The sequence below is a fragment of the Artemia franciscana genome, unplaced genomic scaffold (assembly GCF_032884065.1).
Source record: "Artemia franciscana unplaced genomic scaffold, ASM3288406v1 Scaffold_1170, whole genome shotgun sequence".
Lineage (NCBI taxonomy): Eukaryota > Metazoa > Arthropoda > Branchiopoda > Anostraca > Artemiidae > Artemia > Artemia franciscana.
Window position 1 is genome coordinate 101,018 of NW_027062752.1, and position 27,007 is coordinate 128,024.

The 27,007-nt window shown below is 34.8% G+C and overlaps 2 long non-coding RNA genes across 15 annotated transcripts in view; one reads left to right on the plus strand and one right to left on the minus strand.

Annotated features, from left to right (window-relative positions):
- The window catches only part of LOC136042355 (uncharacterized), a 129,509-nt gene that overhangs the window by 89,237 nt on the left and 13,265 nt on the right, over positions 1 to 27,007 (minus strand). The gene's annotated exons all lie outside the window — the stretch shown is intronic.
- LOC136042354 (uncharacterized) overlaps positions 1 to 27,007 on the plus strand; it is a 169,490-nt gene that overhangs the window by 1,337 nt on the left and 141,146 nt on the right. For all 14 annotated transcript variants that reach the window (XR_010621263.1, XR_010621262.1, XR_010621264.1 and 11 more), the window contains exons 2-5: positions 12,753 to 13,253; positions 17,573 to 17,837; positions 19,184 to 19,409; positions 20,458 to 20,732. This is a non-coding gene — a long non-coding RNA (uncharacterized LOC136042354). The remainder of the gene's footprint in view (positions 1 to 12,752; positions 13,254 to 17,572; positions 17,838 to 19,183; positions 19,410 to 20,457; positions 20,733 to 27,007) is intronic.

Consider the following 27,007-nt stretch of genomic DNA (forward strand, 5'->3'; position numbering starts at 1 on the left):
GTGCCGTGGCATAGAAGGCGTCGCGGCGGGAGAATTGATCATTTTAATCTAATTTTTCACTTTAATTTGGCTTTATTTTTCTTATTTTTGAGTTGGGAAGCAAGGGGAGGGGGCTATAATTAACTTTTCTCCTGACACCATCAACCCCAGGACCGGTTCTGCCCCCTCTGTTTCCTAATGTGCATATATTTAGCGTAAATTATTGCTTGGGTCATTCCCTAGAAGAGTGGTTCTCAAACTTATTTAGACACTGTACCCATTTATAACCAAATTTTTTTTAGGTAGCCTACACCTCAGTTATCACTACAAAGTAAACTATAGCTATAATATAGGCTCAATTGAAATTGTCAGTCCTAGAGGTAAAGGGTTGGTTTTTTTTTGTTAGCCGGCCACTTACCCCTTACAAATTTTGCGTACCCCCAAAGGGTGCGCGTACAACAGTTTGAGAACCACTGGCCTAGAGAACTAACTGTAGAGAAAGGAACATGCTAAGAAAACAATTGTTGTTTCATAACCTGCGGAATAATCATGGTTAACACATTTTGCATATACTTTGCCTCCCTATACTTTGCCCCTCCCCTCTAATGTATAAATATAGCCAAAATTATGTATTTTAAATGCATTCGGCCACCATAACTTATTTTTCCAGTTTTTATTTCGTCGCAGTTGATTCAATTTACAGGCACACTCACAGCCTACATAAACATTTTCTATATAGGCTTTGGGTACACGGGTTGAAACAAGAGTGACGCACTGCGAGAATAGCTGGAAAATATATTCGGGTTATATATTTGCGCATCGTCTGGGGGAGGGCTGGGGGTAAAGTATAGCGAGGCTAAATGCAAAATGTGTTATACTATTCTTATTCTGTAAACTGTGATGTAAGAATTATTTTCTTAGTATGTTTCCACCTCTCCAGTTAGTTCTCTAGGAAAATACCGTCTGGGTATTTCCCAAGTATTTGGCCACGAACCTCTATTGTTTCAACCCGTGTACTCTAAATCCATGGTTGCCAGTGTTTTGACGGAAACAGTTTAAAAAATAAAGTTGGGACGAAGTCAAACTTTAGCGTAAGGAGAATTACTCAGAGGAGGGGACAGCTCCTTTCATATACGGAATAATTTCTATTCGTTTTAAGTTGTAATGTTGCTCTTTACTTTTGATTAAAAAAATTTGTTTAAAAAAATTATTTTCTGAAAGTTTTTAAACTAATGCAGGTTTGAATTTGGCTCAACTTACATGAAAAATCAAAACAGAATTTGCATATTAATTTTGGCAAAGTATCCCCCCCCATGTAAAGTTTATTTGGAACGCTCACCTCCAGAAACTACCCTATCAATGTGAAAATCTTCCCGTATAAAATACCCGCACCCCCACCGGAAATAATTCCCTCGAAAAAATATGTGTATACTTCCCAATAACCAATAAACTATGTAAACACTAGCCAGAGTTCAAAGCTTTTAGCCTTTGCCTCGTAGGTGTTGAGGGGTCAAGTTGTATTCAAAAACGTAGCTATTAAATTTTTTTTAACAATTTTTAACCAAAATTGGCTAAAAGACCTTTCCCCAGGGTCTGTTGGTGATCGTGTTATCTCCAGAGCCATAGTTATTTGGCCTTTCAACTATGCTGAACGAAATGGCCATCTCGAAATATTTACCGGATGATTCTAAGAAAAAGGGGGGAGGGGTGTATTTGCCCTTTAATCTTTTTGGTCTCTTAAAAAGAGCACTAGAACTTCATTTTTCATTCAGACAATCCCTCTCCCAATATTTAAGGACTACTGCGTCGATATCATCACCCCTGAGAAAAAACAAAACAAACAAATAAGAAAACAACAACAAATAAACACGCACCCGTGATCTATCTTCTGGCTAAAAAGATGTGATTTTCATTAAAATTCTTTGACTTATAGGGGGTCTTTCCCCCTTGTCTCGCATATCAGGCAAATTTTCTCAGGCTGGTAGATTTTGATGGGTAGACTGAAATTTAATTAGACTTATATTTTTGAAATCATCATAAAAAGCCAGTTCTTTTTATATATCCATTGTTGTCAAAATGCCGTTTTTTTAAGTTTTGGTTACTATTGAGCCGGGTCGTTCCTTATTTACAGTTCATTACCACGAACTGTTTGACTTATTCAAACTAACAAAATTCACCTTGTCTCCGTGGCTACTACTTTCATTGTGATTTGATATTCAGAATGCGGAGTTTTTGTTAACTTTTTAATCTGAGTTGGTAATAAGGATGTATTTCTGGCTTTTAGAAGCCGGATGAGAAACAAGAAGGGGATAACCATAGTTCAAGACATGGATTATAATATTATTGTGGTCCAAGACTCCAAGGAAGGTAAATGACCAAATAGATATAGTAAAGTAGTCGCAATATGGCTGTGCAAAGGATATATCAGGAACGCTAAGAGCATTAAGTTGAAACTCTCAGGACTACGGCTACTACTACAATTATTAGATGCACTAATAGAGTATAAAGTAAAAACTTTCGAGAAATTTTAGATTGAAAAAAATAAATAAAATGAAAAGGCACAATGTAACTGCTGGTTTTCAAAGTGATAAAGCGCATATTTCTGCAAGTACCATTACAAAGCCGTCCTTAGCGCTCGAAAAAGGAAAAAAACAAAAACAAAAACAAAGTGAAATGCCAGAAACATTAACTAAAGCCAAAGCAGTGAAAATCTCATTCAGAAATTAGATCATACAAACAGTCTTGCTAGCGATTGATGCAGTCTGTCTAATGACCGGGTTCTTATTAGTTATAGCAACCACGCCAATGTTGGGAGACCGTGGGAAACAATTCTTGCTTCATGATATTCAGAATAATTGTAGCTAATCCCGTTTTTCATGCAGACCAGCTGTACTTTACCCCTCCCCCCTTATCTACAAAAACGAAGCCCAAATTATATAAGTCAAATGCATTCTGTCACCTGTCACTTATTTTCCGGTTCTTGTTTCGTCACAGTGATTCAATTTACAGGAACAAAGGTTGAATTAAGAGAGCCGCATTGGGAGAATATCTGGGGAATATATAATTTGGGCTATATATTTGCACATTAGGAGGGGGCTGAGGGGAAGTATACCGGGTCTGCATGCAAAATATGTTAGCTATAATTATTCTCTTTTCTGTTTTCTAGCTTCACTTCATGAGTGTGGTCGCTATAATTAACTTCCTTGGTGTGGTCGCTATAATTATCAAGTACCCAGATTTGCTTTAAAACTGCGAGCTGGTATTGTTTTCATATTGTATAATTTTTTCCTGGAGAAAGGAAGGATTGACATTAATACTTAAAAGAACATAAATTATTGCTCATCGGACAATAGGGGAACTAGCCTACCTGTTACTCATCCCTCGATCTTTACGATGAATTAAATAAAAAAACAAGTTTTTTTAAATGAAAGTAAGGAGCAACATTAAAACCTAAAACGAAAAGAAATTACCAAGTGTATGAAAGGGGCTTTTCCTCCTCAACGCCCCGCTCTTTACGCTAAAGTTTGACTCTTTCTCTTAACTCTATTTTTAAAACAGTAAGAAACTTTAGCGTAAAGAGCGGGGCGTTGAGAAGGAAAAGCCCCTTTCATATACTTAGTAGTTTCTGTTCATTTTAAGTTTTAATGTTGTTACTTACTTTCATTTAAAAAAAAACTTGTTTTTTTTATTTAATTTTTGGACGTTTTTGAATTAATGCATGTTTTGATCTTGGCTCTCCACACATAAATAATTAAACAAAATTTTCCTATTAATTAATTGCAATTAATCGGAAGATTTTGAGAAAAAAGGAGCGAGGGAGGAGGCCTAGTGGCCCTCCAATTTTTTGACTACTTAAAAAAGCAACTAGAACTTTTAATTTTTTACAAACGTTTTCATTGGTAAAAAATATACGTAACTTAAGAATTAATTTATGTAACGAACTTTAATATTCTATGTTTTTATTGCGTGTATCAGAGGGTTCAACCATCGTCAATACCTCGCTCTTTACCCTAAAGCTTAAATTTTGTCCCAATTCCTTAAGACTAACCTCTGAATCACAAAGGTCGTAGAATAAATAGTTGAAATTACTGAAAATACTTTAGCGTAAAGACTGATGTATAACGAGGAGGTAAACCTCTCATATGCGTAATAATTTTTGTTCGTTCTAAGTTTTAATGCTGCTCCTTACTTTCAGTAGAAAAAACTTTTCATATTTATTTTTTCATTTTTTTTCAAATAATGCTAGAAAACCCTGCGCCCCCTTCATTGAAATTTTCTTCCCCCATGATAAGTTTCTCCATGGAAATATCCTTCCACGTAACCCCCCCCCCCTCAAATCTCCCCCCTAAACAAAAAAAAAATCCCCCTTAAAACGTCTGTACACTTCCCAGTAACCATTACTATATGCAAACACAGGTCAAAGTTTGTAACTTGCAGCCCCTCCCACGGTGACTGCGGGGGAGTAAGTCGTCCCTAAGGACATAGTTATTAGGTTTTTCGACTATGGTGAATAAAATGGCTACCTCAGAATTTTGATCCGGTGACTTTTGGAAAAAAATGAGTATGGGAGGGGGCCTAGATGTCCTTCAATTTTTTCGGTAACTTGAAAAGGGCAATAGAACTTTTAATTTCCGTTAAAATGAGCCCTCTCGCGACATTGTAGAACCACTCAGTCGATACGATCCCCCCTGAGAAAAAAAAAAAAAGAAAAAAAAAAAAAAAAAAAAAAAAAAAAAAAAAAAAAAAAAAAAAAAAAAAAAAAATAAACACGCATCCGTGATCTGTCTTCTGGCAAAAAATGTGAAATTCCACATTTTTTTAGATAGGAGCTTGAAACTTCTACACCAAGGTTCCCTGATACGCTGAATCTGATTGTGTGATTTTCGTTAAGATTGTATGACTTTTAGGGGGCGTTTCCCCCTATTTTCTGAAATGAGGCAAATTTTCTCAGGCTCCTAACTTTTGATGGGTATAACTGATCTTGACGAAACTTATATATTTAAAATCAGCATTAAAATGCGATTGTTTTGATTTAACTATTGGTATCAAAATTCCATTTTGTAGAGTTTCGGTTACTATTGAGCCGGGTCGCTCCTTACTACAGTTTGTTACCACGTACTGTTTGATTTTGAAGTTTTGTCCCAATTCTTTAAGAGCTACTCCGAAATATGAAAAAGCTGCTGAATTTTAACAAGAAAACTCTAAAAGTACTGAAAAAATCTAGTGTCTGAAAAAACTTTTATACTCAATATCTGACCTGTTTAAAATCTTGCTGCGGAATCCCCATCTCAGTGTAAAATTTGCCTGCAAAATTCCCTTGAAAACTTTGTTTTCTAAAATTCTTTCTGTGGAATATCCTTCCCCCCTCGCATAAAACAAACTTTTATGGGCTATGGGGTGTCTTGTCATTCCCATAGACATAGGTATTGGATATTTCTACAATGCTGAATCAAATGGCTCTTCCAAATTTTTATCAGATGACTTCGGGGAAAAAGGAGCTTGGGTGGAGGCTAGTCTCCCTCCAATCTCTTTGGTCACTAAAACAGGCCCTAGAACTTTCGATGTTTTTTCGAACAGGCCCTATTCCGATATTCCAGGACCATCGGCTTTATACGATCATCCCTGGGGAAAATTCAACTCGGATCCATAATCTTTGTTCTGGCAAATAACACAAAATTTCCTTTGTAGCTATGAACTTGAGACTTTTATAGGAGTGTTCTCTGACATCTAATGAATCTAATATGTTTATTTATGTTCATAATATGTTCATAAGCTGAATCTAATAGTGTTATGTTCATTAAGATCATTTGAACTTTTCTCTTTTCTGAAAATAGGGCAAATTTTCAATTTTCAAAGTTCTCATGAGGGCTGGCCCTCATGAGAACATCCAAAATTAAAATCCAGCTTTTGTGAGTTCAGTCCATCTGCATTAAACAGTTCTTACAATATATTTTCATTATGTCCAATTAATCTTTAAATGATGCTAGACAAAAAATTCGTTCACAGAAACTTATAGAAGATGTTTAGGGGTTACAGCTATGTCTAAAAAATTTGGCCATTAGCCAGTTTTTGACAACTTGATTCTACCAAATTAGCGAAAAGAAATAATTGACGATTGTTTTTTTTTAGTGGTCCCAGAAAGACCATATTTTATTCTTTTTTTTAACCTAGACATAACCAAAAACAAGACCAAAGCAAAACATAACTAGAAATTCTGTTTACGTTTAAGCTATATTTCTGTTCAATGGAATTAACGAATCTCAATAAAAATGGCTAAATTTCGTCCTTTGAATAAGACACTTCATGGTAACGAACTGTAAGTAAGGAGTGATGTGGCTCAATAGTGACCGTGGCTCTAAGAATCAGAGGCTTGATAACAATAGATACATCAGATAAATCAGATTTTGATCCTTATTTAAAATATACAAAAATTCATCAAGTTCAATGTTACCCTTCAAAAGTTTTGAACCGGGAAAAAATGCAATAAATTTTTTAAAAAAAGGGGTTCAACACTCCTGCATAATATCTAGTGATCCTATTTAAAATCAAACCATCAGATTCAGCTTACCAGAGAAACCTGGGTTGGAGATTTCAAACTTCTATATACTAAAATGTGGAATTTTACATTTTTTGCCAGAAAAAGATCACTGATGCGTGTTTTATTTGTTTGTTCTTTTTGTTTGTTTTCTCCAGAGGTAATCGTATCAAGCCACTTATCGAAACAAGTCATCTAAAATCAAAGTTCTTGTACTTTTTTTAACTGACCAAAAACAATGATGGGTAGCTGGCCCATCTCCCACAGCTTTTTTCGCCTTAGTAGCCCAATCAAAATTTTTAGAGAGCTAGTTTGTTCAGCATAATCGAAAGATTTAATAAATATGTTTTTTATCATGACTTGAGTCCCCTATCCCCGGGGGAAGTACTGTAATTTATGAACTTTTGCTCATTGGGAAGCGTACAAATATTTTTGGGGGAGAGGGGGGGGATTCGTGGAAGGATCTTCCCATCAAGGAATTTCTCGTTGGGAAGTAAATTGTCCGTGGAGAGGGAGCCAGATTTCCTGGCATTGTTTAAAAAACAATCAGAAATTAAAAATAAAAGTTTTTTCAATTGAAAGTAAGGATTGACATGACGACTTAAAACGAATAGAAATTATTCTGCATACGAGGAGGCTAGCCTCCTCTCCAATGTGCCCTTCACGCTAAAGGTTTTTTTCTAGAATTTTTAAAAAAGCTCATCAAATAGTTCATGGTAACGAATTGTGAGTAATGATGGAGTCGGCTCAATAGTAACCAAAATGAATCGTACCATCAAAAGAATCAGCTTGTTTCGCTGATTTCAAATATATATAAAAAGTTTCTGGTTGGGGGATTTGCGCTTGGGGTGGGTTTTCATAGGGAAGATCCTTTGGGAAGGAAATTTACGGGCGGTGAATTTTCCTGGAAAAATTTACGCTTAAGGAGCAACATTTAAACTCTAAACGACAAAAATTGTTCCGTTTATGAAGGGGTGGCTCCCTCCTCAATACCTTACCAAGAAGTTTGACCGTTTTTCCCAGTTTTTTGAAGAACGGTCGCTGAAACACGGTAATTAGAATAGGAAGCTTTTTTATGTGCTAAAAGCTTTATCGTAAAGAGTAAGGTATTAAGGAGGAGTGAAACTCCTTCATATATGAAATAATTTATGTTTTAGTTTTAATGCTGCTCCTTATTTTCATGATGACGTATTTTGTTCATGAATTTTTACATGGATGACATAGTCTCTCCCATGTTGAATGATGCACATATTATGGTATGGGTGATGTCACGGTGAGTCACGAAGGACCTCGTGACTCAGAGCTCTTATTTTAAATGCCGACCGGTATTAAGCTTCTGATTTTCCTTTTAAAGCAATCTATTGATTCTTAGAATTTCGCCAGAGCTCATACCATATGAGCTATTGGCTCTTGGCTCTTCTGACCTGGTCATAAGTGCCATATGAGCTCTTAGCTCTTGTTTGTATTAAAATCTACCGATCAAGACTATGAAAAAGAAATTTAGCCGAAAAAAAAAATTAATATGCAAATTTCGTTTTAATTGTTTATGTGCGGTGGGCCAAAATCAAAACACGCATTAATTCAAAGACGTTCAGAAATTAAATAAAAAAACAAGTTTTTTTTAACTGCAAGTAAGGAGCGACACTAAAACTTAAAACAAACAGAAATTATTCATATATGAAAGGGGTTGTCCCCTCCGCAACACCTCGTTCTTTACGCTAAAGTTTTGTATTGTTTCAAAAAGTTGAGTTGTGAGAAACTGTCAAACTTTAGCGTAAAGAGCGGGGCTTTGCGGAGGGGACAACCCCTTTCATATACGGAATGGTTTCTGTTCGTTTTAAGTTATAGTGTCGCTCTTTACTTGCAGTTAAAAAAAAACTTTTTTTTTTTTTATCGTACAACAAGACAACTAATAAGTTGAAATTTTGGTTAAAAATGAATTTATTTGCACATAGCCTGTCTGATTCATGTTTTTTTTTTTGTGACGACATCGTTCCCGTTCTCTTACCTCCCTTGAGAGAGTATATGGTTGAGGGCTTCTAGACAAAGACAATTGACAGAATAAAGGGGTGAGGGTAGAGAATTTGGACAGTTTGAAATTAAAAATAATTATTATTTCATAATATGCAAAATTATTGTACCTAACACAATTTGCATGCACATCCGCTACACTTTCCCCCCACCCCCTAATTTGCAAATATACAGCCCAAATCCAGGGCCAGATCGACTAGTTACGGGGCCTGATTTGAATTTTCTTTTGTGGGGCCCTCTACATATTAAATTTTTAAATAAAATTTAAATTAAATATATATATATATAATATATATATATATATATATATATATATATATATATATTATATATATATATATATATATATATATATATATATATATATATATATATATATATATATATATATATATATATATATAAATATATATATATATATATATATATATATATATATATATATATATATATATATATATATATATATTTATATATATATATATATATATATATATATATATATATATATATATATATATATATATATATATATATATATATATATATATATATATATATATATATATATATATATATATATATATATATATATATATATATATATATATATATATATATATATATATATATATATATATATATATATATAAATCTATATATTACTTAAAGAAATTTTCAACTAATTTCGGAGGTTCGACAAATGATGATGTAGCGCCATTTATTTCGAATTGTGATTCTAATAGAGCGGATTTTTTTTAAAAAAATAGCCACATGGTAACGATCAATTCTATAATTGTTTAGTTCATTCAATTTTTTTTTGCATTGTGTTAATATTTGTGATTTGGTAAAATTTATCATATTTAGTTTACCTATTGTTGCTAAAAAGAGGGATATATTAACTGGATAAGCTTGTTTTGGTGTTACTTGGTTGTTTTACATTTGCATTTTTTTTTTCATAGGCATGTATTTTAGGGGTGATACCTGACACGGGGATGCCATGGATATTCTGTGGTAGCCACAACACTTTATTGACGACATGACTGCCTGTCCATGGATTATTCTTTATGGTTGATTGTGTATGGCTATGCTGTTTGACCTATGTGATTGTATGGATGAGTAGGGTTAAGGCCTCATTCAAGTACTGGTCTATATATATCACTAATTTAGGAAAACAGTCTTCCTTTTCTCCTTCTGTCTTTTTTTTTTTTTTTATGTGTTTGTGCTGTTGCATTGGTGATTTCTCTATTCATGATATATATATATATATATATATATATATATATATATATATATATATATATATATATATATATATATATATATATATATATATATATATACATATATATACCGGACATCTTGGAAAACAGTTAGAATGTAGAGGTCAGGATGAACCTTAGTGGGAAGAATGAGCACATGTCCTAGATACGTTATTGACATAACCGGACCGGATTCACTCTCTTTGGGGGAGTTCGGGGGAATGTGCTAGTTTGGGCACTTCCAAATAAGCTAGGACGATGAAAGTTGGCAGGCTTTTCAGAGACCTGACTAGATTAAAATAGACATAGTCTCTTCCCCGATTTGACCATCTGGGGGGGGGGGGAGCGAGCGAACAAGATAGTTGAGATGAATTTTATTTGCCCCTAAAACAAATGATTGTTCTTCTTAAGTATGGCTTATGGTCTAGGTGTATATTCTCGCATAGGGTGCGAGGGGTCTCGGGCTCGAATCCCGGACCATTCCAATTTTTACATGAAGAAGATTCGAAACTAGGTACGTGATCAATATAGCGATCGCTGAAAGTTGGCGGGCATATCAGGGACCAGACCAGATTAATTAGAAATAGTCGCTTTTTCGATTTGACCAGCTGGGGGATAATGGAAGGACGGTTAATTCGGAAAAGTTAGAAAAAATGAGGTATTTTTAATTTACGAACTAAGATAAGATAAGATTTATTCATCACGAAACACACATACAATATTACATTTTTTACTATTCCCCCAGAGGCTCTTAGCCACTTACTCACAGAGAGAAGAGCAAAAAGGAGAAGAAAAGAAAATATAAATAAAATAAAAAATATAGAAAACAAAACTAAATAGGCTAATAGATTGAATATACTAAATTAGTTATGTAGTTCAGTAGATAAAATAGACTCCAATGAAATAATAAGGAAATATATATACATATACATACATACACGCATATACATGTATAAAAATAGATCAAATAATTTCTAAGAAGCCAAGAATTTTTAATAGTTTTTTTAAACAAACCGAATGAGTGGCACCTTCGAGCTGGTTCGGGCAACTTATTCCTTACAATATGACTCGCAACTAAAGGATTAAAGTCTGACCTTACGCAAGGAGTAAAAGGAACTTGAATATTATTTTTGGTATTGCGAAGATTATAATTATTCTGATCAGAGGTGAAAGAACTGGCTATCGGATCTACCGGATCCGGTTTCTTTGGGGGATGTGGGTAACTCAGAAAAATCACGTATCTAAAACATAAGTTCTAGATACGTTATTGACATAATTTGAACGGATGCACTCTCTTTGGGGGAGTTGGGGTGGGGGGATTTCCAGTGCTTTGAAGAGTTCGGTGTTTCTCGACGGGCTAGGATGATGAGAATTGGTAGGTGTGTCAGGGACCTGCACAAATTGACTTGATAATAGTCTTTTCCCCGATTCGACCACCTGGGGGGCTGGAGGGAGAGGCAAAACTAAAAAAAATGAGGTGTTCTTAACTTACGAATGGGTGATCGGATCTTAATGAAATTTGATATTTAGGAGGACCTCGTGTCTCAGAGATCTTATTTTAAATCCCGACCTTATCTGGTGAAATTTGGGGAGTTGGAGGGGGAAACGGGAAATCTTGGAAAACGCTTAGAGTTGAGAGATCGGGATGAAACTTGGTGGGAAGGATAAGCACAAGTCCTATATCCGTGATTTACATAACTGAACTGAATCCACTCTCTTTGGGGGAGTTAGGGGGGGTATTAATTCGAAAAAATTAGAAAAATTGAGGTATTTTTGACTTAAGAACGGGTGACCGGATCTTAATGAAATTTGATATTTAGAAGGGACTTATGTCTCTGAGCTCTCATTTTAAATCCCGACTTGAGCTGGTGACATTTGGGGGAGTTGGAGGGGGAAACCGGAAATTTTGGAAAATGCTTAGAGTGGAGAGATTGGGATGAAACTTTTTGGGGATCCGCTCTCTATGGTGGAGTTAGGGGGTCCAGTGCTTTGGCGAGTTTTGTGCTTCTGGACGTGCTAGGACGATAAAAGTTTTGGTGTGTAAGGGACCTGCACCAATTGACTTGATAAATTCGTTTTCCCCGATTTGACCATCTGGGGGGCTGAAGGGAGAGGAAAAACTGGAAAAATAAGGTATTTTTACCTTACGAGTGGGCGGTCGGATCTTAATGAATTTTAATATTAAGATGGAACTCGTGTCACAGAGCTCTTATTTTAAATCCTGACCGGTATAAAACCTCTGATTTTCCTTTTAAATCAATCTATTTATTCTTAGAAGTTTGCTAGAGCTCATACCATATGAGCTCTTGGCTCTTGGCTTTTCCGACCTTGTCACAAGTGCCATATGAGCTCTTAGCTCTTGTTTTTACTATCAAGCAACTGCCTTCTTTGCTACTCCTTTTTTAATTCTACTCCTCCATTCATATTTATATTCATTTGGCTTTCAACTTACTTTGATATTCTGGTTCTTATCCCTGGTTTATTTGAAGTTGCTTTTTATTTCTTAGTATTTTACACTTCTCTATCCCTTTTCTATGCTTATAACTTTTCTTTTAAGCTGTTACTCCATTTCTAACTCTTCTATTTCCATGTATATTTATAATCTGCTAGGCGATATATATACTTTGGTATCTCAATGATCCTTTGTTTACTTTCAAGCTGCTGTTCTCTATTTTGTTTCTTTTGCGATTGCCGTTTATTCCATTTATATGTAATTGGTTTTCAGCTTATTTTGACATTTCTATTTTGATCCCTTTTTTATTTAAAATGCTCTTCTTTTTCTCATTGTTTTGGCTCTTTTCTCTCCAATCCTTTTTTCCACGCTTATTTTTTTTTCAAGTCGTTCTTCCTTTTCACTGTATTCTTTTTCCATGCGCATTCAGTTTTTTATTCACCAGATTGTCTATTCATTTTGATATCTCGATCCTCATTGCTTTTTCTTTCAGGCTGCAGAACGTACTCGAGCTATTGATCGCGGATATAAAGAAACCAAAGAATTCAGCGACGCTTACACCTATCTAAACAATTGGCTTGAAAACGCTGTCAAACCTTTTGACGAAACAGCTCACACCCTTGGCAAAGATCCAGACAAAATCAAACAGCTCCTACAAAAGCATAAAGAATTCCAACGCTCTCTCGGAGCCAAACAACCAACATATGATGCAACAATACGAACTGGAAAACTCCTTAAAGATAGGGCACCAAAAACAGATGAGCCAGTTATTAAGCAGCCGATGACAGATTTAAAAAATAAGTGGCAAGACGTTTGTAATCGCAGTGTGGAACGGCAGAGGAAGCTTGAGGAAGGTTTACTGTTTTCTGGACAGTTTAAGGATGCCCTCCAGGCTCTTCTTGATTGGTTGTGCAAAGTTGACCTGCCTCTGATGAAAGAGGGACCTGTACATGGGGACTTGGATACTGTCATATTCTTCAAGGAACAGCAGAAGGTATTTTTTACGTTTATCCTTTTTAAATTTAATCTCTTCTTTTCTCTCTTCTATCCTCTTCATTTCTATCCTCTTTTTTTTAATCCCTTTAAAATATGTTTGAGTTTTATATTGTCATATAATTTAGCACTATCAATATTTAGTACATCAATTTGTTTATTTACTAATATTTTTTTTTTTTTGTAACTGCAGTCATGCTCCTCAAAGACGAGCATAGAGTATTTTATAAATTTAGGCTTTTTAAATTTTCATTCTCTTTTTTTCTCATTTTTGTCTTTTTTTGCTACCTTCTCTCTTTTTTTTAAGTCCATTTATAGTATATTTAAAATTTTATATTATTATATAATTTATTACTTCATATTATATTTTATCTGATTTTAATTTATCAAATTTTTTGTTACTGGTACTAGTCATATTCTTCAACGACCAGCAAAGGGTATTTTCTGCATTTATTCTTTTTAAATTTTCAGTCTTTATTCTCACTTCCTTCTTCTTTTCATTTTTTATACGCCCTGCTCTCTTTTTTAAGATTTATTTATTAAGCATTTTTGATTTTACATTTTTCTTGAATATTATTACCGCAGTTTGTTCTTTCTCACTTATTCAATTTAAATTTATCAATTATATATTTTCTATCAGTCCGGTCACATTCATTACAGACCAGCAAAGGGTATTTTCTACGTTTATGCTTTTTGAATTTCAGTCTTTTTTCTCAGTTCTCCATCTTCTCTGTTTTCTTCTCTGTTTAATTTTTATGGCACTTGGTATTAACCAAGTGACATATAGCAATCGCCAATTCTGTCGGTCTGTCTGTCTGTCTGTCTGTCTGTCGGTCTGTCTGTCTGTCGGTCCCGGTTTTGCTACTTTAGGCACTTCCAGGTAAGCTAGGGCGATGAAATTTGGCAAGCGTATCAGGGACCGGACCAGATTAAAATAGAAATAGTCGTTTTCCCGATTTGACCATCTGGGGGGGGAGTGGGGGCCGGTTAATTCGGAAAAAATAGAAAAAATGAAGTATTTTTAACTTATGAGTGGGTGATTGGATCTTAATGAAATCTGATGTTTGGAATGATATTGTGTCTCAAAGCTCTTATTTTAAATCCCGACCGGGTCTGATGACATTTGGGGGAGTTGGGGGGGGGAAACCTAAAATCTTGGAAAACACTTAGAGTGGAGGGATCGGGATGAAACTTGATGGGAAAAATAAGCGCAAGTCCCAGATACATGATTGACATAATCGGAACTTATTCGCTCTCTTTGGGGTAGTTGGGGGGGGGGGGGAATAATTCTTAAAAATTAGAAAAATGAGGTATTTTCAACTTACGAACGGGTGATCGAATCTCAATGAAATTTGATGTTTAGAAGGATATTGTGTCTTAGAGCTCTCATTCTAAATCCCGACCAGTTCTGGTGATGGGGCCGGGGAGTTGGGAGGGGGAAACCTAAAACTAGAAAAACACTTAGAGTGGAGGGATCGGGATGAAACATGGTGGGAAAAATAAACACAAGTCCTAGATAGATGATTGACATAAACGGAACGGATCCGCTCTCTTTGGGGTAGTTTGGGGGGGGGGGGGTATTTCTGAAAAATAAAAAAAATGAGGTATTTTTAACTTACGAACGGGTGATCGGATCTCAATGAAATTTGATATTTAGAAGGATATCGTGGCTCAGAGCTCTTATTTAAAACCCGACCGGATCTGGTGACATTGGGGGGGGGGAAGTTAGGAGGGGGAAACCTAAAACTTGGAAAACACTTAGAGTGGAGGGATCGGGATGAAACTTGGTGGGGAAAAACACGAGTCCTAGATACTTGATTGACATAACCAGAACGGATCCGCTCTCTTTGGGGTAGTTGGGGGGGGGGGGTTAATTCTGAAAAATTAGAAAAAAGGAGGTATTTTTAACTTACGAACGGGTGACTGGATCTCCATGAAATTTGATATTAGAAGGATATCGTGTCTCAAAGCTCTTATTTTAAATCCTGACCGGATGTGGTGACATTGGGGGACGTTTGGGGTGGGGAAACCTAAAATGATGGAAAACGCTTAGATTGGAGGGATTGGGATGAAACTTAGTTGGAAAAATAAGCAGAAGTCTTGCATACGTGATTTGCATAATTGGAACGGATCCGCTCAATTGCGGGGGGGGGGGGGCGGTAATTCTGAAAAATAAGAAAAAATGACGTATTTTTAACTTACGAAGGAGTGATCGGATCTTCATGAAACTTCATATTTAGAAGGATCTCGTAACTCAGATCTCTTATTTTAAATCTCAACCGGATCCAGCGTAATTGGAGGGGGGGGGGCAGTTGAGGGGAACCAGAAATTTTGGAAAACACTTAAGAGGTGAGATCAGGATGAAACTGGATGGGAAGAATCAAAACCTGTCTAAGATACGTGACTGACATAACTGGACCGGATCTGCTCTCTTTGGTGGAGTTGGGGGGGGGAGGGTAATTTTGAAAATTGAGGCATTTGTAACTTACGAAAGGGTGACCAGATCTTAATCAAATTTGATATTTAGAAGGATCTTGCGCTTTAAAGCTCTAATTTTAAATTCCGACCAGATCCTGTGACATTCGGGGGAATTGGAGGGGGAAACCGGAATTCTTGGAAAACGTGAAAATTGGGGTATTTTTATTTTACGAACAGGTGATCGTATCGTAATGAAATTTGATATTTAGAAGGAATGCATGTCTCAGAGCTCTTATTTCAAATCCCGACCAGATCTTTTGACATTGGGGGGAGTTGGAGGGGGAAATCTTGGAAAAACACATGGAGTGTAGGAATCGGGATGAAGCTTGGTGGATAGAATAAACAAATGTCCTTGATACGTGATTGACTGAACCATACTGGATTCGCTCTCTTTGGGGGAGTTGAGGGGAGGGGTTAAGTGATTTGGCGAGTTTGGAGCTTCTGGACGTGCTAAGACGATGAAAATTGGTAGGTGTGTCAGGGAGCTGCACAATTTGACTTGATAAAGTCGTTTTCCCAGATTCGACTATCTGGGGGGCAAAAGGGAGAGGAAAAATTAGAAAAAAATAGGTATTTATAACTTACGAGTGGGTGATCGGATCTTCATGAATTTTGCTATTTAGAAGGACATCGTGACTCAGAGCTCTTATTTTAAATCCTGACCGGCATTAAGCCTCTTATTTTCCTTTTTAAATCAATCTATTGATTCATAGAATTTTGCTAGAGCTCATACCATATGATCTCTTGGCTCTTAGCTCTTCTCGCCTCGTCACAAGTGCCATATGAGCTCTTAGCTCTTGTTTATTATTTATTTTTATTTTTAATGTTTTATATTTTATGACTGTAGTTCTATGTGGGCTAAATTTTATAATTATTGATTTTTTTATCTCTTTTTTTGCTACTATCATATTCTTGAAAAACCAGCATAAGGCACTTTCTACGCTTTCTGTATTTACACCCTTCTCTCTTTTCTTCTCTTTTTTGTCAACAATTAATTTTTTTCTATGTTGTATTTGCTTAATTGATGTTATTGTTTTTTAAATTTGAAGTTTTTGGAACAAAAAAAAGAGGATGTACAATGGTATTTTAAAAAAAACCCACTAGGTATACAAAATGTAAGAATGAAAATCTAGAGTTAATCCTGTTGCAAGAGCACCAGTCATTATAAGAGGCAAAATATTAACGGGAGGGATAGAATTGTCATATCTTTATTAATTTATTGATGGTTTTGCTACAGTAAGTCCTAATTTTTCTCGATTACGTTTTATTACTATTTGCAATCAAAATGAAACCATATTGACTGAGTTATACTTTGCTGTTGACTAATCTTAATTATGCTGATATTAACATGAGACGATAAATATGTTTCTTCTTCACCACCAAATATACATACATCCCCCACCCCAAGAAAAAAGTCCCCTCCTTCTCCTAAAATAATCCTTACTAAAAGTTTCAACTCGTTCCCCTTGGCGTTGGACAAAAGAGGGTTAGATTAGCCACATCATTTTTTTTATTTTAATATATAACTATAATTTAGTGTTATTTTGATATATTATATAATAAGTACGTAAGCATATACTATAACAAGTATACTTTTAATAGAACTTATATTAAAGTGGGACAAATTTAAACTTGTTTGGCAGAGAATTGCTCCCGCTTATGACGACGCACGATTGTGATAGAGTTAGAGCTAATGGACATGGCCAGTTATGATATGATATATTTTATATAGGGATATTAATAAATTATATAGTTTATATTGAATCTTTTTTGGCCTCATATTTGACGTTTTTACATGAACAAATATACCTGATATTGATTAATTCCCTTTTCAATTCATAGAATTGTGAAGATGAATTTAACGGGCGATTATCACAAGCCAACCAAGTTCGCAAAACTGCAACATAATTGCTAACTAGTGCCACACCAGAAGATGCTGCTTCTGTTCAAAACAAGGTCAAGCAATTAGATGAATCATGGAATAAAGTGTCTGAAGCTGCCCGAGCTCGGTCGATCGCCTCGAGGACGCCCTCACTAATGCTGAAGAGCTGCATAGACGAGTTAAAATGCCTTTTGACTGGTTAAGTGATGGGGAAATGGAATTGAGGTACGAAATTATACTAATTGTATTTGTTGTACTTACTGCTGATAAAAGTGAAAAATGTAATATGTCACCATATTTATAGGTGATGACTAGAATAGGCTATTATTCATATTAGCATAGACTATAGGCCTACTGAAGTCGTTAATGTAGAATTATCTGTTTTCTAAGAGGAACACCGGCCCCTTCCGTGAGTTAGAATAAAAACATATGCCAATTGTACGTTTCGTGGCTATTTGAAGATTGTTTTCTTAGTTCTAAAGAGAATCCTATTGATTCTTTCTGCTTCAATTATAGTTTTGATTTATTTTATTTCTAATTTGAGACGGGTAGTACCATAGCATCGCTTACAGTATGCCAAAAGATAACATCAATTATTTTTTGGTCATTAACCATTCATATATTTTTAACTCGTTTTTTTTTCAGTTCACTGACATTTTGTCACATAAATTTGTGAGCCATTTTTTGACCACTTCCATTTTCTCAATCGGTTCCAAATTTTATTAGTATATGCACTTCCAACGAAATTGCAATTCAAAATCAAATAATTTTCCCTCTTGTAAACTCCCCCTTGTAAAAATAAAACAGCATAAACAGATGATTGGGCACAGCAAAACTTATTAAACAAGCACTATTATGCAAGACTTGGTAGCCCAGCGATAAGAAAACATGCCTGTGGCCACGATAACTTAGGTTCAAACCTTATATAAGATAATTTTTAGTGTTTGAGGCTAAAAAGTTGAAAATGATAAATATAAAAGATTTTAATAACTCAATTCTAATTTCTTTTATCTCTTTTTCCTCAACTAACTGAATTTGAATTTGTGCACTTAAAATCTAAAACTTAAGAATTAAAACTTAAATCATTTTTATATCTATGTTATGTAAAGGTCAATCAGTTTTGCGCACCCTGTTTTCACTTGTATTCAAAGATTCTGGAGAAAAAACTGTTTTCTACTTTTTAGTATATTTTTAAAACGAGTTTATTTTATCTTATAATTCTTATTTTAGAAGCTAATTTGGTCAAGTCCATTCTAAAATGTACTTGATAAATTTTCCGTCCTAAGCCAAATTAGCTGACACGTTCAACTCTGCTCCTTGTTGGCTAGAATTGATATTTGTTATAATTATTCGTGTTAACGAAGATATGCCTTACCTTAACTGGAAGATTATTCTGTGCAGAATTTTCAAGATTAGTTCCAGCGGATGTTTGATACCATAAACATAAAATGGATTGTGCCTCTTTTTTTTTTATTTTCTTTGTTTTCCTAGCACCTCGTCAACTAGTTTCTGGACGGCTTACATATCAAAGGGCTAGAGCCAAACTTTCAATATATTTTATAATTTTTCAGATTTAATGGCCAGTTGCTAGATGATCAAGATGAATGTGTTGATCAAATTGGTGACCACAAACGTTTCTTTGAAGAACTAAATGAAAAGGAGCATGAAAAGAATGACACGTTGGTGTAGGCCAATGATATTCTTTTAAAGTGTCATCCAGATGCAGTTAGTGTTATACGACACTGGATAACCGTCATCCAGTCTAGGTGGGACGAGGCTTCGAATTGGTCAAGACAGGTAAGGGAAGTACTTTAAGTATTCAACTGCGTCAATGGTTAAATACGGCACATATTAATATATTATAGGTTATGAGTTATTATATTATAGGCATTATATTTTACTGTCGTTTGCCAGGCCTTCTCCCGAAAGGAGTGGAAAAGTATGATTCATGGTTCACTGATGACTCATGTTCAAAATCTGAATAATATGAGTAACTTAACAGATTGGGAACTGGCGATAGTGTTGACAAAAAAAACCTCAACGCCATCTAGCGTTTGGTAACTAAATACTACATAATTTTTTATTTAATATTCGCAATTATTTTTGGAAATTATTAGGAATTAGAGCTCTTAATAATTTTGCATGCAAAACTTAGCTAATCGAAAAAAGAAATTAGATTGATTAGGCATTATTCTTAAGTATTGCATACAGAATAAAAAAGTTAATAATAGTACGATTATTCTAAAGGCATTGTTGTTAAAATCAATTAAATTACACACGAACACTGTTCCAAAGCTTGTACAAACACATAAGTGGTCACAACGCAACTAATTATGTAGTAACTACATAAGTAGTCAATGTTACAAACACCAACGAAGTACTTGGTCCCGTTTCGTTAATATTACTTGTGATTGGTCGTAGGTTTATTCCTTTTAGGTTCTTACGGAAGTTACTTTTAATTATTTAGGGAATATTACTTGGTCACGAAGCTACTTAATAGACATTATTCAATGTACGCTTCAGTTCTATATTTCTTTCTATTTTAATCAAAGATCTTATCAAAATAATTTTCTTATCAACTTGATGTAAAGAAAGAAACTTCATTTTATTTTTTCTATTGAATGCTTGGTTTTGGCGTCCTGGTTTTGTGGTGAAGATAAACTAAAATTTTGTTTTAATTTAATATATACGTCTTACGATTATCGTTTGTTTCTACCTCGTTCTCATTTAGAGTTTTTCTTTTTTATCTCTCTCTTTCTTTCTAACTCCACTCCCTCCTTATCTCTTTCCTTGCCCCTCCACCCTCCGTATCTCTCTTGTTATTCTAAGACTAAATAACTTTCAGAGAGATCATAGATTTGAAGAACACATTAAACAGCTTCGCAACTCAGACGAACTCCTGGAAGAGCTTCTTAGTTGGCTTACAAAAGAAGAAAACACGTTAGTTGATAGGGACGCTGAACCTCTGCCTGATCATATACCCACAGTTGAAAAGCTGATAGAGGAACACAACCAGCTGATGGAGGAGACAGCAGCTCGTACGCCTGAATTGGATCGAGTCTGTAAACCGAAGCAACAACCCAAACTGAGCATGACGAGAAAGCCATCTAGGAAGCCAATGTAAGTTCTACAATTACTAACTTTAGATAGGATAAATTACAATTTAAAACTAATAAGCAAATACTGCTACTATTGCTAACAACGCACAGCAACACTTAGCAACCTGATGCCAATACATCTGCACAAGCTCCTCCATGACAATATATTCAAAACTTACCTCTTTACATCATCCCAAGAGGTTCGATTTTCCTGACAATCTCCTTACGACCGAGTTCCTTACAACCTCCTCCTACCCATATGGGAACGGCCTGCGTTTTGTTTGGCCAAGAAGGACGATCTTTAGCAATCTGTTATCCTTCATCCGCAAAACGTGTCGTAGGGATCTCAACCTTTTTCTCGTTATAGCCCTAAAAAGCGGGACTGAACTCCATTTTTGGTACAGCTTACTGTTTGAAATCCGATCAGTCCGATGAGCACCCAAAACAATCCTTAGACAATTCCCCTGGAAAATATATAGAAAGTCCTCCCCCGTCTTCCAAAGAACCCACATTTCAGAACCATGCTCGACCAGTATCATCACTGATTATCATCTCCGATATTCTAATTTTCGTTCGAAGACTTATCTTCCTATTCTTACAAAAAATTTCTTCCGAAAAACCGGGACATTACTAAGACAGAAAAAAAAATGAACAACCAGCATCATCTAGCCATACTGAGCTAGGGAACTAAGTGCCCATTGACAATGAGATTGTACTAATACTGAACTAATACTGTAATATGGGCCAATAAAATTTATTCATACAATCACCCAAAAGTTGAATAAAAAATTTAATTGGCTCAAAGTAGCGCTAGTTAAACTTCGGTATTTGACTAAATCTTCTAGCCTGCCCATGAACTTGCAAAGGTAAGTTGTACTAGGTGCGTGGTTATATTAATAAAATCTCATTGTGAATAGGATTTAAGTAGAACCTAAATAATAAAAAGTAGTTATTTCAATATTCAGTTTTTTATGCTGAAGATAAGAAGTTTGCCAAAGGATAAAATAGGAAGGCCTATATTCGTGTACATTTATCGAAATTGGCCTTGCCTTGCTCTGCTTATTGTATAATCAACGAAGAGTATTTAGAAACAAACTATTGTGTATAATTTTTGAAATTTATAGTGAAATATTTTTTCTGCTGTTTAAATTAAAATTTATATTAAACTAGATTAAGTTTGATTAAATTTGATTATGCTATGATCTTGTCTAGATCTGCTGGGTAATGGTCCATTGTCATTTGAGCCATTGTCAAGTTATCTCGGTTTTCTTTTTCTTTCAATTTTTTTTTAGAAGCTGCAACTAGCTTTCTTTCAAAACTGTTTACAATACAAAAGATAAAAAACTTAATTTATTTTAAATCTATGTCGGAGCGCCGAAAATTCACTAGTGTCAGAGTTTTAAGCGCTTTGTATCAAATTGTATGCGAATGCACCCTAAGGAACCCGAAATCGAAGTTTACAGTTGGTTTTTTAATCTTTTTACATGATTTTGTCTATTTGTAAGTGTGGAAAAAATACAAAGGAGATGGGTCACTCTTTACTAAATCAAATAATTTACATATATATATATATATATATATATATATATATATATATATATATATATATATATATATATATATATATATATATATATATATATAAATAGTAAGATGGTAAGATAGTAAAATAGTTTACTTTTTTTTACTATCCCTCCTGTATATCATGCCGCAGGATTCAGCGCGGGATGTTGTTATGTTAAAGTTTTTTTTCACATTTGACATTAAATAGACAAATAGATTAAATTAAAAAATTATTGAAGCTTCAAAATACGAAAGATCCTCTTTTAAAACAGCCGTTAAAGCTGTTTTTTTTTTAGATTCTTTAGGATTGACTATGCCACATGGAAATGGGAATCTCAAAATTTTTGCTCAATAGCATTTTGGCCCACTTAGGACCAAATTGTTCCTTTGGGCCTTAAAATGACAAACAATTCTAGTTTGCTCTATCGCAAACTTATCTTGTTTTTTATTTATTAGTTTTTAGTCGAAGAACATGCATATTTTAAAACCAATTATTTTAAACATAGAATGATTATTGAGAAATCATTTCCTTAAAAGAAAATCAAAGAGGGTCAACCGGACTACCGAAAAACTGCTTTTAGTTTTACAATATAGCTGTTAAACCTAATTTGGAAAAATCTATTGTAAGAAACAGTAAAAAATAAAAAATGAATAAATAAAATAGGATCACAACTCGGTCATAAAAAATATTGTTGCTTTTTATTTATGGATGGGACAGAGGAGACCGGAACGGAAAAATACATGTGTTCAAAAAGCAGAGTTAAAGGTATAATCTTTCTCCAGGATAAAAAATTAAAATTCTTGGATTAATTCACCCAAATTGCACGAGCTGCAGACAAGAGTGATGATGGTTTTATATATTTAAGACAAGAATTGTTCAAAAAGTCGGAAAGTTTGAAATAATATCGTTTTTGTTTTTTTGCACGTTTTATATATATTATGGTAAGTATTCATTTACAAATGAGATAGTCTGTGTAATCAAAAGAGAGATTTGAGCACTCCGAAAGACGGGGAAGATTTATTAGCTGTTTTTTCTGGATTTGAAAGATGACAGATTACTAAAGACCGTCCTTTTTGGCCTACCATCAAGGGTCAAACAAGAAGCTAGTCGTTCTTAAAATGAGCGGGAGCCTGTTAGAACAAATGCCATAGAAATTGAAAGGTACTTATGTCTTATAACCGCGACACCCAAGAAGTGAAGCTATTTAAATCCAAATAAAACAATTTTTACTTCATAATATACAAAATAATTATAGCTAAAACATTTTGCGTGTAGATCCGCATATTTATATATAGCTAATTATAGCTAAATTATAGATAATTATAGCTAAAACATTTTGCGTGTAGATCCGCTATGCTTTACCCCTAACACTCCACATGTGCGATATTTTACATGTATTCTCGCAATGAGTCTCTTGTTTCTACTCGTTTACCTGCAAATTGAATCAACTGTGACTGAACAAAAACTGGAAAAACAAGTTACGGGTGCATTGAAACTACATAATTTAGGCTGTATATTTGCACAATAGGGGGGGGGGGGGGGCTAAATTATAGTGAGGCTGGATGCCAAATGTGTGAGCTAAAAATATTCTGCATATTATGAAATAAGAATTGTTTTCCTCCTTCACGCTGTCCAAATACTTCACCCTTACCCCCCCTAGTGTCCAAATATATACCCAAATTATATTATTCCAATGTATTCTGTCACCCGTCACCTGTTTTCCACTGAGCGTAAGCTAATTGTCTTAATCCTTACAGATGAAACTGGTTTGTTCTCGAGTTTTATACAGCGTAATCTTCAGTGTTCTTTTAATAACGGATAAGTATCGAAAGTGAAAAGTCAATATGGTAATTGAAGGGGGATTAGCCTGGTCTCTATAGGTAGCAAATTACTTAGTAATACGATATCTTTTAGACTGAGAGATGCTATAGACAAAGTTTTAAGAGAAGAACAGTGCGGGCTTAGTAACATTAGAGGACGTGTTGACCAAATTTTCACTATTAGGTTAATATTTGAGAAGAACCTGTGTCGATAAACACATTTACTCCAAGTTTTATGGATTATGAGCCAGCGTTTGATTCGGTATATAAAAGATTTTAGGGAAGGTAATCCTTGCATGTGTACCATCCTTGTATGGTATACCAGACAAATACATTAAAAGTGGCTAGTGCTATTGCGAGAATAACATTGCTGCGGTTAAGATAGGAAAGGAGGTTAGGAGTTGGCTTTGTATTAAATCAGGAATCAAGCAGAGTTGTGTTCTATCCCCCTTTATGTGGATGATTCTGATGAACTTTTAAATAAAACGGAGAAGAAAAACTTTCCTGGACTTAGACTATACTGATGATTTATTAATCATGTTTGAGTAAAATAAATGATTTTTTAGATGTTCTGTGAGTTAATGGAGCTAGAATAGGTTTGAAAATTAATGTTGAGAAGACAAAATCGCTAAGACTAGGAATAAGTGAAGATGAAATGGTGACTCTGGGTAGCCAAAAGGTTGATCAACTAGACAGCTTCACTTACATTGGTAGTATTATTTGTAAAAACGTTGGGAGCAGTGAAGATGTCAAAAGTCAAATAGTCAAGGCTCAGGGTGTTTTTTCACAGTTGAAAAAAGTTTGGAAGAATAGGAAGATAAGTGTGTGAACCAAGATTAGATTATTGGAAATCTAGAAAATTATTACAGTTGTCAAATATGGTTCTGAAGTATGGTTGCTCCAAAAAACTGACGAAGATTTACAAGATGTTTTCCAGATAATTGCCGATGGATCATTTTGGGTACGCGGCTGACTGACCTTTTTTCATACAGGAAGCTTTGCGAGAAGTGTGGTTCATTCCCGCTTTCTGTTGCTAAAATAAGAGACAGGTTGTGATGGTAAGGGCACTTTTTGTGGGTGGAGATTGACAGATTGCCGAAGATTGTCCTTATTGGCCCACCGTCAAGGGCTAAACGGAAAGCTGATCGTCAGTGGTACACAAGGGCTGTTTAATTAGAGTAATAAGCCTTTTTTTTAATGTTATTAAAAAAAATTGTGTAAAAATGGGGGACAACCCCACTCTTGAGGAGGAGGACAATCCCAATCATATAAGTAATAATTTAAGCTCGTTTTAATCATTACGTTGCCTCTTATATTCAGTTGTAAAAACTTGTTTTTTATCTAATTTTTGGAAAAGGAAAAGCACATAGCGATTTTAGGAAAACTCTTTTTGGTAGAAGAATAGCACATAGCGATTATGAGAAAACTAATTAAACTCCTCTATAAGAAAGGTGGTAAGAGCGAGTATGGTAATTAATGAAGGATTATCCTGGTTTTATTTGGAAGCTAATTACTTGGCATTATCGCTCTTCGATTCATTCTATAACGAGACAAAGGTTGAGATAGCTTGGGAACGTTCTGTGAGTGAAGGTTGACAAATTGCCGAAGATTGTTCTTTTTGGCCCACTGTCAAGAGCTAAACGGAAAGCAGGTCGTCCGCGGTTTTGGTGGGAGAATATCGTAAAGATAGATTTAATGGAAGCAAGAGCTTCCTGGAAGAGTAAAAACAGGGAGTCTTTGAATATGTTAGGATGGAGGAGGAGCATGTGTAGCTGTGTTGGCCTCAGACGGCCTGGTCCTGTGGTCAGATGTTAGCAGGGTACTTGTGTATTATAGTGACCACAGTTTTTAGTGAGTTCTAGGCAGTCTTCTTTCCATAATTCTCTGTTGTAGTTTTCATAATTTTGTTGCATACGTCGTCTAGATCAGATTTATCATTTTTTAAATAGCTATCATATATACGGGCCATAGCATGTCATCAAAATTAAAACCGATTAGACTGACAAATTAAAAAAGGGTCAATTAAAGCATAAAAAGGAGGAGATAAGTGAATATTTACAAACCACAACCTCTAAATTAGTTGGATGCATTGACTGATATAAAGACATTTTAATTTCGTATTTTGAAGTTGAAAAATAAGATAAGAACAGACTGAGAGATGGTCCAAGATGGATCAGGTCTGAATAAGGAGTCTCTTTTGAGGGAATTACTCTCCAATGAAACGTTTTGTCCTGCCTTTTTTGATGACAGAGGCACCTGCTTTCAAGACTTTCTAAACTAAATGTATTTTAGAGGAAAAGAGTGGTACTTCATCTTCTTACAAAATTATTTGCAAGGCTCTTCTTTGAATTAATTTAATATTATATGACTTCCCACGAAATGTGATGATGCCAAACCGGAGAATCATATTGAAGCTGTCGATTTACAAATAAGATATAAATCTTTAACGAATCTGATAGGGGACAAAAATTTATTCAGGAGCTTAAATAAGGGGATAGGTGCTTTAAGATAATATTGTTAATATGGATATCCCATTTTAAATTAGAAGAAACAGTGACCACAAGTAATTTTAGGAAGGACGCAGAAATTTCAGGTGGTATATGATTAAGGGAAAGAGAGGAAAATAAGGAAAGGAAAGCATATAAATTTGATAGGGTAAGGGAAAAGAGAGGGAATTCAAGGAAAAATGTTGGCATTGTCATGGATGTCGAAGGGTTTAATTTCGTGTCTCATTCCAAGGCATTATAAAATTTCTTTAGAAGGTTTCAGATACTGGAAAATCATCAATCAATTTCTATACCGTGGGAAATACCTTATCGAGAATGTTGATATTAAGTGAAAAAGGAAGTAGACCTTGGGATACTCCACAGGAGACAGGAGGAAAATGGAATGGTGAATCTAGTACTAGACAGC